This window comes from Scophthalmus maximus, chromosome 21 (assembly GCF_022379125.1).
Source record: "Scophthalmus maximus strain ysfricsl-2021 chromosome 21, ASM2237912v1, whole genome shotgun sequence".
In the NCBI taxonomy this organism is placed as follows: Eukaryota; Metazoa; Chordata; class Actinopteri; order Pleuronectiformes; family Scophthalmidae; genus Scophthalmus; species Scophthalmus maximus.
In genome coordinates this window covers 3,373,543-3,390,503 of record NC_061535.1, presented here as the reverse complement: position 1 = coordinate 3,390,503, position 16,961 = coordinate 3,373,543, and the positions used below count along the sequence as shown (strand labels likewise).

At 40.9% G+C, this 16,961-nt stretch overlaps 1 protein-coding gene across 5 annotated transcripts in view; it reads right to left on the bottom strand.

Moving 5' to 3' along the window:
* Positions 1–16,961, bottom strand: part of sulf1 (sulfatase 1) — an 83,053-nt gene that overhangs the window by 50,270 nt on the left and 15,822 nt on the right. For 4 of the 5 annotated variants that reach the window (XM_035618994.2, XM_035618995.2, XM_035618992.2 and 1 more), the window contains exon 2: positions 8,242–8,373. The exons of the other annotated variant lie outside the window; for it this stretch is intronic. The gene's annotated coding sequence lies outside the window, so the exon portion shown is untranslated. The remainder of the gene's footprint in view (positions 1–8,241; positions 8,374–16,961) is intronic. 5 annotated transcript variants of the gene reach the window in all.

Below are 16,961 nucleotides of genomic sequence, written 5' to 3'. Positions count from 1 at the left end.
TTTTCCAGTCCAAAAAACTAAAAGCTAAAGCTAAAATAAAAAGTCAGGTTAGGATGCATCCAAAACTGTACCTGTACTGTACCTTCCTCAAGTTTACAACATAACCTGCCTCTGTGTATTTACATCTTCAGCAGCATCGTTAACTTTAATGGCCGTTTCTGATTGACTAAAACCTGTACTTCAATTATTGCTTTGTGTTAATATACTACACAAACATCCAGCGTCACACTCGGAAGTTTAAATATTAACCTAGAGTTAGAGCAAATCAATCATCCAAATCTGCCTGGTCCACGACATTTTCACTTTTTACGATTTTATGAACCAGATATAAAAGTTAATGACAAACAAACTCTTCGAGGCCACTTTCCATATCAGTCCCTTTGGATACAGCTGGTGCGTTGTGCGCCCGTATCCCTGGGAGTTGAGAGGTTTGGGAGTGAAAGGGAAGCTCAGGTTGAGCTCAGACCGCAGATAAATCAACTTCTGTCCATATCCTCCTTCTCGCTCCTTCCCCGTCCTCCAGGACCTCCCAGTTTCCCTTGGGCCAAACAGGGCCACAAGCAGCTGTATTAAAACAACACTAAATTATTTTTACCACTTGTGTACTGAAACAACTTTGCACACAACTAACTCTAAGGACAACACTACAGTGTATTAAGTAATTCTAATAGCACGAAAAGTCGTCTATTGGTACTGAAACTAAATCAACATTCATCATAACATTCATTTAATTTTAAAAATCAGTAGTATGAGAAAATTTGGGCTCGGTCTTGTCTCACTTGCCATTGGCTTGTGTGATATATGACTCAGACAGAGTCTGACCATATACAGAAAGTTTCCTAATTTACATTTTTCAATGTGTTCTGGTGTACTGTGCATAATTGCAAAGAAAATTTTATACTAAACTTATGCTGGGCAGCTGTGGCCCAGGACGTAGCGTTGGTCGACCACCTCTGTCGGGCAGTGTATGAATGTGACCGAAATTGTGCTGTAAATGGCAGTGATGTTTGAATGTGTGTGACAATGTGTGAAATTGAGACCTTACTGAACAACTGTATAATGTTTTTATATAGCGTTACATAGCGCTATATAAATACAGCCAGGATACTTCCCATGATGCACTGAACTCCTCTCCTCCACCATTAATTCTTTAACATAACACACATTATAGATAATATCATTGTTTTCTCAAGTAATTCAAAATCCTTTACTTCTTTTATACGATTTATATTGAATATTTCAGCAGATGTGGTTTCTTGATTTAAGATTGCATGCAAAAAACTGTTGCAGAGCACGCTGCTGATATACATTTAAAAAGATAATGCCGTTTGTGGTCAACTAGTTACCAGAGCCTTTGGAAAAAACAACCACATGTGGACCACACAAGGGGGGAGAGTAACATTTTGATCAGGATCATTAATAACAATTTTCTTCTATTTTCAGTTATAGAAAATCTCCTTTTATTTATGTCCTTGTTTAGTTTGTGTTTGTTTGCTTGTGCGTGCGTGCGTGTGTGCGTGCGTGCGGCATCTATGATCTCAGAGGGATCAAGCACCAATGTGGCATTGATTGTTTGCAACACTGAGCCTTCATGGTAAGCCCTCTCCCTCACCCAGGATCCCTCCCAATGAGAAGCAGACATGACTCGGCATCAGTTGTGGCGTAACGGCTTTCAGTGATTTTGTTCTTAACCCCACAAGCTTGTTTTGAAACCTCCAGGGGGCATTGGAAAATGAAATGCAAGCGCTTTGGAAAATTTGTCCTCCTCCCATTCATGGCCCTGGTTAAGGCACAATAGGTATTCCTGGTGAAGAAGCACATCTCACTTAGCTAAATTGACCGTGTCTCATCCCTCAATGCCTACTGTTCTCATGGGGAAAGTTTGCTCCACCAGGTGCTATAGGATCTTAAGAGTCTCGAGAATTTTCGGAACTTTTCCCCCCACTCTGCATTCCTGCTATAGGAGTGGATATCGTTCAGACGTGCCTGTATAGCCTTGGTCAACACCTCACCGGCAACAAACCACGTCTCAGACTCAGGTCGGCCTTTCACACTTTCTGATGTGTGCAGTGGCATTTGTTCTGATGAGTCATTCGATATCCCTCTGGCATGAGTGTGCTCACAAGTGCAGCACACAATCTCACTCCATTAGGCATCACATTTTCAAGAATTCGGATGGAGGGCAAATTGTCCAGATGGCCCTAACTCAGCAGTGGCCATATTAGCTTTCAAAATGTCCCAGCTCAGTCCTGGAGTTACCATTTACCTGCGGCGGCAGTGCACTTCCCTTTTGATTTCTGCACAGTCGCTCAGATCTGTCAAGCAGAAAAATAACCAGAGGCTACTTCAAAGGCGAGGTCTCCTCACAGCGACTGAGTCCAAAATGCTACTACCCTTGTGTACGGAGCCAAAGCTAAAAGGCGTCTTTATATGAAAATTGGCTTCATTAAGATCACTGGAATCCTTTGAGGGTCAGTGGAAAAAAGAAAACACATGTTGACAATCACAAACGTCTGCACCTTCTTATAAACATCAAGCTCAATATGCTTCACAATGCGTTTATGACTGGGGGGTTTTCCATTTTGTAAGACAGCGCACAAAGGAGAGAATGCAGGTACTGAAAAACGGCACAAGTCTTGGGCTGCAGTTGCCTTCCTGAACAACTAGACCCTGTTCTTACACCAGCAACCGGTATAATTGGTTTCTGTATTGGTGAAAGCATGCACTATGCAGTAAAAAATGTATCTTAAAAGGTGTTTTACGGTTTCCAGAGGAAGGCAGAGGAGGAAAATGATCCAATTATTTTTTTCCCTAATGTTAAGGTGCTGCAGTGAAGTGGCAAAAATACTGCTTGGTCTGCATCTATAACTCTCCATTTACCTTTCAGAAGAATTGCACCCTCAAACATAAAACTGTCACCCAAGCAAATAAAGGTCAAACAGAAAATAAACAAAAGGCAACACTGTATTCAGACCTTCTTTTTTTTTAAGCATTTTGTTATGTTGCAGTCTCATGCAAAAATCATTAAAATTCCCCCTCATCTACACTAAATGTGTCAAACATAAGCAGAATTTTAGAATTATTAATTAAAACACAAAGACTGTAATATCATCTTGATATAAGTATTGGTTAGTTTTACGCGTAAAAGTGTTGCACACCTGGATATGAGGATTTTCTGCCATTCTTCTCTCCATGTCCTTTGAAACTCAGGCCCTGTCTACACGAATGAAAATTTGTTGTAAATACGCGGGAAGTCTTGCACGTATGGGTCTCCCGTCCAGACGCACCCGGAGTTTTCGCTGCCTGAAAACGCACTCTTTTGAATCCAGGTCCCAGGGTGGAGAAGATAAATCTCCCCCCCTGCGTTTGTGTATTTGAGTTCGTGTGAACGCCAGATACGCATACGATGATGTCATCGTCCGGTCCCCTGGTGGACTACAGGCTTGTGACGGTGCTGCATCAGATGCTGACTCTTCTTGGGTCGCTAGGGCAATATATACTATTGCTCGGTCACTCCATAGGGCCGGGGAGAGGGGAGAAACCAAACAGTTGTCACGCAGCACCGCTCAGAGTAAGGATTCCTCACTGAGACCACAGAGCAAGTAGAACCGGCAAAGTGCGAGCTCCGGCCACCGCTGCACGCCACACAACTCGCCACTCAGTGAGGCGACCATAGGTTGCAACAGCAGTTCGCACTCAGAATCGGACCAAACAAAGGAGTCTACTTTTTCGCTTCTCACTCAACATCTTCGTACTGTTGTTGTTGTTCGGCTTCTTCTTCTACGAGTATTTGTATGCTCCGCCTCTTCTTCTTCTTTTTTGGTGGAGTTCTGTAGCAGAAAACAGCGCCACATATAGGCCGTGAATAGGTACTACAGTGTTTCTACAGCTAGATGCGTCTTTCCAATGAATCCATCATTACGGAGAAGTTTCAGGCCCCGATCGTTTTCGAAATATCTTGTGGTGTGGACGGGGCCTCAGTTTGTTTATCTGTCGGTTGTCGGCCACATTCAGATCTCTCCAGAGATATTCAATAGGATTCGAGTCGAGCTCTGGCTGGGCCAGTCAAGAGCATTCACAGAGTGTGTTCATTGTCTTGACTGTGTGCTTACAGTAAGGTCGACGTCCTGTACGATGGTGAACCTTCAGTCCAGTTTAAGCCATAGAGCAGGTTTTCACAAAGGATATCTTTGTACTTTGCTACGTTCAGCTTTGCCTCAACTCAGTCTCCCACTGCCCACAGCATTGCTTAAAATGTCCACTTTGTCATTATGGGGTATTGATTGTAGGTTGATGATGGAAATAAGACTGCAACATAACAAAACGTGAACAAAGTGAAGGGGTCTGAATGCACTGCATAGGGGACATCAAAGGAGAACAGACAGATTCAAAAGCCCTTAATTCCAGGGGCTTATTTCAAAACACTTTAAACTGGAATGGGAAATTATGGTTCAGCTGCTTATTCGCACCCTTCATGTTGGCCTGGAAAAGTTTACCAGCTGTAACTTTGGTAGCAATAAAGCACCCAAACCCTATCAAGTCAAGTCGATATCAGAGAGAGAATGGAAATTATTAGACATATCAGAAGAGATGGGCGATCTCTGACAGAATGGCATTTTATCACAGTCGAGGCTCGGGACCTACAGTGGTTGTTCTCTTCCTTGTTGTTGTTGGGGGGATGGGGGGGAAATCTCATCAAACAGTCCCTTATCTGGCCAGGAATCAAACCCTCAGGAGTGGGCCATACTTTCCCACCACGGCTTTGACAGGCATTTCCGTGGGGTTTGGTCCAGTTTCGTAAGGTGATGCAACTCCTACATTTATAATGCCTGTGCGCTTTACAGGACGGAGCTATAAAGGCTCCTAGGAGCGAGTGGAAAATGATGAGGTGCTTTAACACCACATGAGGTGACGTCTAGGGTAATCTGACCACTATCATGTTCAAGCTCTTTTCTAGTAGGTGCAGGTTAGATGCTTTGTCATCAAAAGCATGTGGTGACGGCGCTTTTGGCTCACAGCGGCGGGTCTTGTAGATAATAGGTTTCAGTTGGGCTAACCCCTCCATCATAGCTCTTGGGCTCCGTGTGGCTCGCTTTTCAGAAGTGAAGACATTAAAGTCGTCTGTCTGGGTCTCCATGGATGCATTTTGGGAGGATGGCAGCGTTATGAGTTTGGCTCGTGTTACCTGGCTCTGCTGGAGCTGACCTGAGCGGGACCTGCAGATTAAGGAACCATCTGGGAGCTGCAACCTGAGCTCAGGAGAGGAGGAACTGAGGGGTCTGGCCAAGACACCACTTTGACTTATTTACACTGATGTGCATGCACATGTATACATGTCAGCTTACACTTTTGTTCATAACTGCTTTAACTTGAGCTGCCTTTTAAAAGAGGAATGCTCTTCAAAATGATAATTCACATCTGCCATTTCTTTGGTACACAGCTACTCAGCCACATAAGCCACAGGGCTGTGACTGTAATGTCAATTAATCTGTCCAAAGACCATTCATGAATTCATTGGCACACAGACTGTTTGACTTTGTAAAGCCAAAAGGGGGTGCGAAATTATTTTATTTAATCACCTTTTCATTCTCATATCCCACCCTTCAATCTTTTCAGTTTCTTCTTATTAGACATGTATATTATGGGTATGACCTCATAAGTATGGCAGAGTAAGTCTCTAATGTCAAACCCAGAGAGACCAACAGTCAAAGTACACTAAACACACCAGGCGATCACGGGGCAATGTCATTTGTGTTTACGTAGAGCCATAAAACAATTCTGATACCAGGACCGATACATTGAATTCAATATGCCTTCTATAACAAAACTTTTTCAATACCAATTTGCTAAAACCCTTTTCTACATGAAAAGAAAATTACTTGTACCAATACGGCACAAATCTTTAGTTTTCTTTTTCATACCCTTGACGTTTTTACACACTCATAACATAAAACAACATAAATCTATAAATACCACAATGTGGTTTAACTTAAGTTGCCTGTTTCAACTCTTTAGTTTTATGTTTTAGAACCTTGGCATTTTTCCCATTGAAGGCAGTTTTTGATTTAGCTAGCTAGCAAAGATTTTCCCATTAATTAACTAGACTGTGGCGGCCCACCATAGTCTAATTTGTCCCACCAATTTTATAATGATGCAAAAAAAATTCTCATAATAACATAAAAATATCTCCCACGTAGTGTTTTGTGCAGTTGCTTCATTGTAAAGCTGAGTTCAGTGTATTTTCTCACTCACGCACGCACACGCACGCACGTATGTAAGAGAAAAAAAGGTATTTTCAATAGTTGATTGTATCTAAGCAGTTTGGTCGGTGCCATAAAAGTATCAGTAACCGGCATCAGGTCAGTAACCAGACCTTAGAGACACTAGTTGATGAAGAAAAATCTGAAGTTTCACTTAGAGGATTTAAGACAATTTGGCTCTCGCTAATTCATTTCCTATTTGAAGAGGCCCAATCCATATATAATAGAAAACGGATGATGACCTACACCACTGTACATTTTTCAGCGATTCACTCCCAATAGTGCAATGAAAACAGTACCTCATCCATTCACGTTACAATACAGAGGTGAGCACAAGTGCAGCAGGAAAATACTGAAGATTTGTAAAACAATCCTAGTTTATGAAACATAATCTTCCTTTAACCACATGAACTGCATTTCACAGTAGTATTCCTCTAATGCTGAGTGAAGGCTAGACCATTCAAATTATGACGAGCAGCCACACATGACTGACATCCCCGGGTCCAGATGTGAAATACAGTAGGCATGATGTCGCTAAGCTTGTTTTTGTGGCCCTTTGATCTGAAACAATAGAGAGCATCTGCTAGAAATTTTGCCAAGATATTATCCTGTGCAGCCACGGGGAATGGGAACCAATTCAACCAAACATTGTCCAACTGTATTAATGTAACGTACTATATTTTGGCAGTGGTTAATTCATCTTTAATGAAGCACATCAGGACATATCCACTGCCTGCAGTTCTTTCACCTCCCATTTGACAACCATTACACAATCTCAGTTTGACTTGGCCTTGCTGACGTTCTTCAGAAGTCGCGTTGACTGTCACACAGCAGCTTCTAACCTTCTAAAACATCCGTGAGAGGCCGCCCTAGGTCCCTGCGGTGGCAGTCCTAATCAGTGTGGTGCAAACAGCACCAGACCAGAGGGCCAGAACAAGGCCTGTTTTCCATCGGAGTGAACAATAATGGCTCCTAAAGCCGTCCTCGGGACCCGCGTCCTGTCAGATAACACGCACCAATTGATCAATTGAGAGCTTTCATTTCTTCACTCAAAATGGCCCTACCCCACAGAAAATATCAAAGCAACGGCCACAGAAAACATACACTGTGCCGCTGCATGCTGCGCAATACCTCAGATATGAAAGCTTAGGAACGATTACAAAGAATGGATGCAATGTGCCATAACCACGCTAAAAGCATTAAAACAGTTCCTTTAAAAAAATCACCATCATATTTTCCCTTTACGACACTGCTGTCTCTCTTGTCCCTTGTGTGTAAAGCAATGGAGATCTCGTCAAGAATCTGCCCACCCATCCGCAGACCACATAAGACACAAAACCCACCGTCGGCAGCCATGGACTTGTCTTCAGGCAGTCAGAAGGGATTGGACTCCATCTCCCCTATAAAATGCCTGCACTAATGACAGCCTCATGCTCCACACGTCGCTATAGGCCTCACAGCTGCCGCGCTGAGACGAGCTCACCAAAAAACATGAGATCAGCATACCATCTGCTAGTCGCGTCTCCTCCAGATCATTAATCAAACTCCCTATCGCCGCATTGATGCTGGAGGAGATATTGTTCCCACCACATCATTAGTAGTGCAGGGGCCCACATTGTTCTCTATATGACATCACTGTGTAAGGCCAGTTGTGCTTGAGTGTGTAAGAGTAGATTATGTTATCGTCAATGAACGCATTCATGTCATCACTTTTAATGCCTCACTAAATGATTTGAGTTAATTTGTCTTCACACATTTGAGGATTCCAATTGCCATTGAATGGGTGGTGATAAAGTACAGGGACATGACATGTTCATTAAAGGACACATCCACTTCCAAATTCTGGGGCTGCATTTTAGTATGGGCGAGCAAAAATTGAGACGTTTGGAAACGATGACAGTCACCCGCATTCACTTCCTGATTGGTTCTTATCAGTGATGACTTTGACTTCCAGTGGTGAAGTAAACATTTAAACACTTACTTTAAGTTCTAGTTCCACCTCGTCATCTGTCCGGGGGAACAAATTCCTGCTCTTACTCTTCACCATAGTTGGTTCTCGTTTGTAGTATTTTCCGGAACTTAGTACCCAACAGCAGAGTAGAAAATCATCTTCCTGTTCAAAATAGTACACACATGTTCAGTATACGTGAATCGTCACATACATTTTCGTGTGTGTTAGTATGGACAGGGATTAATAAAGATACTGAGCTAAAGCGCTTGAGTGGACTACATACTACAACGAAAATGTTGTATTATGGTTGTTGCCAAAAACAGAGCAGAGCGTTTAAAAAAATGACATCTTGAACAAACCAAGAAATAATAAATCCCCCCGCCCCGTATGGGTTTTGGTGGTACCAGATGTGGCCAACTTCAGACCAACCATCATCACAATCCATGATGGAACACCAACGCACAAACTCCCCAAAGAAATGACTGTCACACTTGCGCCCATGCAGTGGTGCCATCCCAGGACAACACATCTTACCTCAGACCTCCAAAGTGAAGTGGGTGGAATTTAATAACGGAAGAGCGGTTACTTCAATAGGATGTTTTACCCTTATTTCGATACAGTGGAACTTGAAAGCTGGTTTGGCTTAGCAAGTCCAGGTGTTGAAATATTAATTTTTCTACATCCCAGTGTCAAATCTACCTTTTAAAAGTCAGTATGAGAACAAAATTATAATCCACAGATTGGGACAACTTGTTATATGCCCCAAAGATTAAATACCAAGAAAAGTCCTTCCATATTAGCTCAATTAAAAGAGATACATGGTTGTTAGCTCTGAGAGGCGGTTAGATATGGACCACCAGCACATACAACACCAAAATATAAACACAGGACATATTTTTCCTCAAAGAGGACCGCTGGATGTCAAAACAATCAATCAATAACAAAGTTGGTGTCCATATGCTTCTTTGAACATGTCATCGACAGCTAATGATGCATGGCCACCCAGTGACTACCCTACAGCAGGTCTGAAAGTGAATACAACAACAACGTAGTGCTGTTATTCTGCATCAAATTGTTTTAGTTGTTGTCGAGGTTCTTCACAGGGAAATGTTTGACAGAGCATATCTAGCAGGGGTAGTTTACCCTGAACATTTCTAATAAGGATATTTATCAAAACTGGTTGCTGGTTTAAAGCGCGACAATTAGGCCAGGTTGTGTATTGATTTATGGCATCGAGACGTCAGGACAAGTCGAAACCTTGTTCTGCCAGCAGCTGCAAAGAACAGGCCTATGGGCCTCAGCTGAGGGGCTAATCGTAGTAAAAAAAAACAGCGCTACCCCCACCCCATGTGAAAACCATCCGCTAGGTTTGGAAGTGTCCATGTGAGAGTGATGCGAGGAAATGAAGAAAGCCGGTATTGTTAAGAAAAACAAAACTTGCTTCTTCCCTCCTTGTCACAGATTCCAGAGTATGAATTACTATCTGGCTGTTGGTCATTAATTGTGCATAACTGGACATATCTGAAAAATGTCAACCATTTCCTCTGATAAATATCTGTGTTGTCCAGCTGTTAAATGAATGGTCCTCTTACTAATAACTCACATTTACACAGCAGCTCGAGCTGAAAAAGAAAGACAGCAGCTGGAGTCCACACTATGAATTTCTGTCTCATGTTTTGGGCAAAATTATACATCTATATATGTATATATATATATATACATCTATATATATATATATATATACATCTATATCTATATATATATATATATATATATATATATATATATATATATATATATATATATATATGTATATCTATATATATATATATATATATATATATGTATATCTATCTATATATATATATATATATATATATATATATATCTATATATCTATATATATATATATATATATATATATATATATATATATGTATAAGTCCTCACTTTGTACAGCAATCTGCACCTATTGGTGCATTGGAAATGGATCATGGATCATCATCATATGGATCGTTACATGATCCATAGTAAGTCCAAGCACAAATTTATCTCTGACTACTTTGATTTCTGTAAAGCATATTGTGTCCTCTTTGTTATTTTGCACTTTGAAACCTTACTGTTAATATTTTGAGCTGTGCCCAGCAGTTATACCAACAGAGTTGATTCCAAAAAATCAGCTACAAAGTCAACACATCTCTCTGTTAAGTTTCATTTGCTTAAACTTTCACAAAGTGTAAAACACCGAAACAGCGAGTTGACATGAAACCCATGACTAGGTCAAAACCTAGCATATGGAAGATGTAGTTTAAAACTGTTGTACTGCTGTAAACAACTGGCATTGTCGGGTCCTATTTGCTTACTGCTTAGTGTCAGCCGGTGTCAGTGCTTTATCTTTGCTCTCCTCTACTTTGCTCACAAACTTGAGGAGAGCTGAAATCCCAGTAAAGCTACAGAGGGGTCTGAAAAGTTAGTCAATCTAGCGACAAAGGCGCAAAGTTGGCAACATTGCCTGTAAACGCACTCACTCAATCTTCTGCTGTTGCAGTCCAGCTTAAAATTAAAGGAATCATAATACAAAAGTTACAGACATTTTTCTTACAAGCTGTTGGACCAAGGCTTAGCCAAAAGTTGACTGACTATGGGGTTTGAATTGAACAAGTGGCCAGAAACATGGGTCGATTTGGATTCTCTGATGTTTGCTGGAGAAATTCCACTTGTACACATTATAGTGATTACAATATAGTAAGTCAAAATGTTAATTTCTTCATTTGTCACAACAGCAAACACTTAATATTATGTCAATTTCAGAAGAGACAGAAACAGTACATGGCAATGGGAGTACCAGGTGGTGTTTCAGAAGCTGTCATGTGCCATTCAATGAAACATCTGTGACGGGGTGATAGGCGGAGCCGGTTTGATAAACTCAATGACCCACTCGCCTGGATGTTCTCCACCCTCACCGACACAGGCTGCTGTATAAGCCTACATTAGTGTCTAAACTGCACACGAGATTGTCTACATAAATAAATTTAAGTATACTTCTTATTGAGATATTCAGAGAACTGCTAGTGGTTCTTTAGACTTTATCTGTTACCAGAAGATTTTTTGTGAACTCCCATCTGGCAAGCCAGGTCGGCTCATTTTCTCAAGTGGACTTAGGAGACGGCTGCGGCAAAGTCCTTGAAGGCCTTTGTGGCTCTCCTGCTTCCATGCTGCTTTATGAGAGAGTACATACTATTGTCTTTACCCAGCCTTCAGAACTTTTAACACCACTTTCGCTGTGTTTCTTCAAATAAGCCTTTAAAAGTGGGAGCCAGCCTTGACGAGTAATCCTGGGAGTGAGTAGCGTCATAGGCACAGAAATCGCTGAAGGTGCAGGGAGGAGTAGAAAGGATCTGTTCCTTTAACTCTTCACCAGCTGCTGCCAGCTTTGATGAATGGTTATTCAATGTTTTCTTGGGCTGGTTACTTCATCTCAGAATTTGCATGCAGGCAACAACATTTGTCATTTGTGCAGTTTACAAACAAATGGCATCAGATTATGAAAAAACTAAAAACGAGCTTTAATTTGTACACAACCACTTTACCAAACAGATTATTTCCATCCCCTCCCTTTTCTAAATGATATATATGTAAGAGTAGCTCAGTGCAAAGAGGTGAGATTAGGAAGCCACAACTCCCGGGCAGTAATTCCCAGCAGAGGGACAGTGGCAGACAGGTGGTGGAACTAAAAGATTGTGTTAAAAACAACTCCAATGAAAAACACCTGTTATTCCAGGTTTGAAACAAGACAGCAAAAAGGGTTATGATGGACAGAACAGAACCCCCGACCTCCCCTTCACAGAATTTACTGCTCTTATCACAATATGTCCACAGTTATTTATTCCCTGCAGAAACATCTGAAATCCACTGGCTGTCCATAAACAGCTGAGGACACGGTCACAGTGACTTAACTCCATTTGCCTTCATGAAGGTGGGGTATGATATTCGCTCAGTACAGACCCCATATCTCCAAAACTAATGTACAACAAAAGATGGACTTGTCTCCTACAAATGCTGCCCTGACAAGATTTCCAAAACAGACTCCCTGCCATGACTCATTTACTAGATCAGTCCCATAAGTGGATAAGTTGTAGTAGTCACTTGATCTACACAACTTGTAAACAAAGGCTAATTTCAGGCTAATAAATTCACAGTGAATAAATAAATGTGCCTCAACGCAATCAGTGAAACTGCAAAACAACCTAAACAAACAATGCTCTACTACAGCCACTTGAATAAAGTTGTCAATTGAAATATTTATATAGTTTGGATGTTTTCAATGGTCTGATAGTCGTATGCATGCATGGATGGATGCAAAAATAAATAAAAAGTAAATTGTCATTTTAACCCAGACAAGTGACTTATGTGTCTGGACACGTAAAAGGTAAATGTTGATGTGGAGCCCTGTATGTTCCCCTCGCTTCCTGACTGTTAATGGGGCTCACAGCATAATGGAGGATTCCTGTGTGAGAGACAGTTGATGCTGGCTTTGCAATTCGAGATTTTTGTAACCTTTAGAATACTAAAAAGACTGCGAATAAAGGACTGCCAGGCAAGGAGGGGAAGAGATTTACATAACTGACATGGATTTGGACGGACAAAGGGAAACAGGGAAAGGCTTGATGAGCAGGAGTCACCCTGCCACGAACAGGAAGAAGAAAAAAGAGTTACATTGCTCTCCTTTTGTCCATGGTTCTCCTGCGTCAGTCTACTACCAAGTTACACTTGCAAGAATTGTAGGGTTTGTCATTTCCTTAATGATATAATAAAGAGCTCTAGCAACAGTATGAACCGTCTGTATTTCAACTGCGATGTAATACCAATAATAAGCAGGTTAGCTCTTGCTTAAGGGATTACCTAATCCCATAGCAATGTTGATGAGCAGAGAGACTTTAAGACCATTTAATGCACTTTTTAAAACTAAAGGTGCTGTTATAACAGTTCATTGTTTCCTCTTATATTAACCCAATTTGGCCTTGATTGACAGTGTCCGTAAATTTGTACCATGAAGGCCTTTTGTCAAATAATAACTCTTTACAAACTTAAAGATCATAGCTCCCAAGATGATAATGTCGGTCAGTCAGTCCATCGACCACTTTTATCCAGAAATATCTTGACAATTATTTGATGGATTGTCCTGAAATCTGGTGCCAATATTCAATGGCCCTAGAGGATAATGACTTGTTCATCTAGTTATCCCCTGACTTTTCCTCTAGTTCCACCATGAGGTTGACATTTGTGACTTTAGGTGAAATGCCTCAGGATTAACTGCTATAACTCTGGTGATCTTTTAACATCTTTTCTTTATAAAGTACAAGTTTGGCGTCAACATTTTAGCTTGTACAATAATTTGGTTGATGTCACAATACCTACAAAACTACTGACAACCCCATCAGCTTCGGCGCTGCCTTGTGTTATGAGCTAATAATCAGCAAATGACTATGCTAATACACTTAAACGAAGAAGGAGAACATGGTCAAGGAACATTGTATCTGCTCAGCATCAGCAGGAGTTGAACTTACATGACTTACATGACAGACTAAAGAAGCAATTGGACAGTATGTAACTCCGTGGGGTATAAAGTATTTAATTTTGGATGAAGTCACATGCAACCTGCCTCCTCTGGATGTCCACCTTTGCATGCTGTGCATCACTTCCCTCCTTTTCCTTTTTTATCATTCTCTCTCTCTCATTCAATCTGCCTTCCTTTAATCATTTACTCCACCTTCTGCCATCATCCCAGAGGCTGGCCGATTTCATAGTGCTTAATGAATCCTTATTTTCCCCCTATCAGACATCGCTCCATCTCCTTCCTTCCATCTCTTGTAGCTAAACCCCTCCTTCACCCTCTCAGTAATCAAACCTCACTTAAAACTGTCCCGCCAATAGGTATCCTTATATCAGGACTTGCCGAGAGGCGGTGTGTTTTCTTTAGGAAATGAGTCGTAAATTAGAGGAGCTCCCGGGGCTGGCTGTGAAAGGGCCAGACAAGGACACACACACAAGGACTCCTGATTATTGTGGCTGAGAGAAAGGCCAGACAGGCCAAGGTTGCAGGACCCAATTTGGGACCATCGCTGGCTTGAAAGAGTAAAGGAAAACATATTGATCACGTAGCACTGGCTAGGTCTTTTTTTTTTTATATCTGGGCAACAGGGATGCCTAAGCTACCACTGAAAAAAGGTCAATAATCTACCGAGTACCACCTCAAATATCTCCGTTGGAAATTCTAATATATAATCAATATAAGGAGGCTGATTTATATATAAATTATATACATTACATCACAATAGACAACAGTATGATTTGGTTTAACACTGATTCACAAAGCAGCAACAACACCAAAATTAGTTAGTTTCAATTGAAAATTACTTTTTATCACTGGTCAGTGACTTCAAAACCTTGAGAGTTTTGACTGTTTGCCAGATTAAACAGGCAAATAGAGTTGAATTTAAGTGTTGAATCAGTGTTTTTAGCCAGGTGGAGATGCAGTCCAAATGAATACAACTCTAAACATATCATTGCCATGAGTTAACAAGGGAAAGAAAAAGTACAAAACGTAGATAAATTAATTGCTCATACACTAGAGCCCGAACAATCCAGATTTCTGTGGGACGATGCTAATATTCATATTTTGGAGTACAAGATTTCCGACACCAGTACATCGGCCGACACACATATGTAATGACTACAGTTGGGGCATATCTTAGCTCCAAGAGCAACTGATTCCAGAGGTGGGAACTTTACTAGCTGAAGGTCGTTTCACCATGTTTGGTTTGAACTGTGGCCACCACTTGCTGACAAGTCCCTGCAGATACAAGAGACCTACTCAGCTTGTACTCAATGATATCTGTATAAAATATTGGGCCAGGACCATTAAGCGACTTAAACGTACTAATTATGGCCTTGAAATCAATTCTGTATTTAACTGGGAGCCGGTGCAACAATCTGAGCTTTGGCGAAATGTGTTGTTCTGTTGAAATGTGTATTCTAGCAGCAGGATTTTTAATGTGTCGTAACTGTCGGATGGTCTTTTTGGGGAGGCCAGTAAGAAGTGCATTAGAGTAATCCAGTTTACTTGAGAAAAAGGAGCAGTGAATGAGTTTTTTTCTAAATGTTTGGACAGAAGGTTTCAGTTAAAATAAAAGAGTGACAATCCGCACAAGTGAGAGTCCCTCGCTTAGCCGTGGTTATTTTTCCCCTTGGATTTACTGACAATAAGAATTTAAAGCGCCGTCCAGCTCCTTTTATCCATCAAACACAAGACACCGTGCCTATGGGGAAGACTCTGTATCCAGGAAGACGAATGCCAGAAACCTTCACATAAAGTTGTAAAAACAAAGTCCACTGATGAATTATAATAGCACTCAGGTTATGGGCTTAATTCAATGTTGGGAAAAAAATGGTCCATTGAGGAAGACCAGGATGATATGATGGTGCTTATCTAAGTGTTCGTCTGCAGCATAGTTTACTGAGTGATGATAGCATCACATTCTGAGGTGCAGACATTTTGCATCAAAGGCTGGCTACACTTCCAGGATTTTTTTTTCTGTAAACATAAGGGGCACATAAAAAAATGAAAAATAAAATAAAAAGGAAGACTGCAACGCTTTGTTTAAACCTGTGCTGTCCCTTTACAAAGCTGCAGAATAAATCAATTCATATGGATGCGAACAATGAGAACACCTTCAAACTCACGATACTCCAAGAACAACACTGACATCTGCAAAAGCTGCAGCCAGGGACATGTATTGTATCTATTCAGTCAGTTATATAATAAAAGATAAACTCCTTAATGGATAGACACAATCTCAGAGCTTTAACCCATTACGACTGGATGCAACATGCATGTCCCTTTAAGACCAGGTGCATCTCACTTCATTCTCAAGACACGTGGCTGAGGAAAATGCATCATGATTTGCTGAAATTCACTTCGAAAAGCGAAATGCATTATGGGAAATACATATCATTTGTTTTAAACGGAACTGAAGTCATTGACAAAATAGTTTGTTGTTTGTCGTTGTGCCATATCCAAGGCAAAGGCGATTATTTACGCTAAAAGACTAGGGTTTAATCTCTCAAATGGTTTTTAACTTCATGTTTTTAACAGAGGTTGAGAAATGAGAGTTTTAGTTTTTAGATTGTTTTCAGACAAGGCTTAGGTTTTAAAATGTTTTTCTTTTAGAGGTGCCTTAGGTCTTAACAGAGGGACTTTTGTGTCATACATTACTAGCCAAACTTTCAACAAAAAGACTTTAATATTTATACAGATATAGAGAATTCCATCAGCAAACTGCTCAATCAGAATACCGGTCTCCACACAATAACTTTAGAGAGACAAGCCACGGAGAAGATACATGGAAGCAAAAGGATGTCTAGGCTGTGAACTAACGGGCTAATAAAGGTTATTCAATTACGTCTTTATGTGGAGACACGTAAAAGAAGAAATGACGGCCTTCGGAAAGGACTCCCAATAACTTCAGGCAGCTCCTGATCTTATCCGCAGGTATCGGCCGCTCCACTATCTCTAGTCACAAAACCTACAGTCGATAACACGCACACACGTTCACTGACACCTGGATGTTTGGTAATTCTCTCTTAAATCTGTATATTAAGAATATTAAAAAAATCATGATACACTTTGCCTTACACTTGTGCATGGCAGCACAGTAGCAGTTAGGTTGAACCTATGGCTCCTTTGTGGG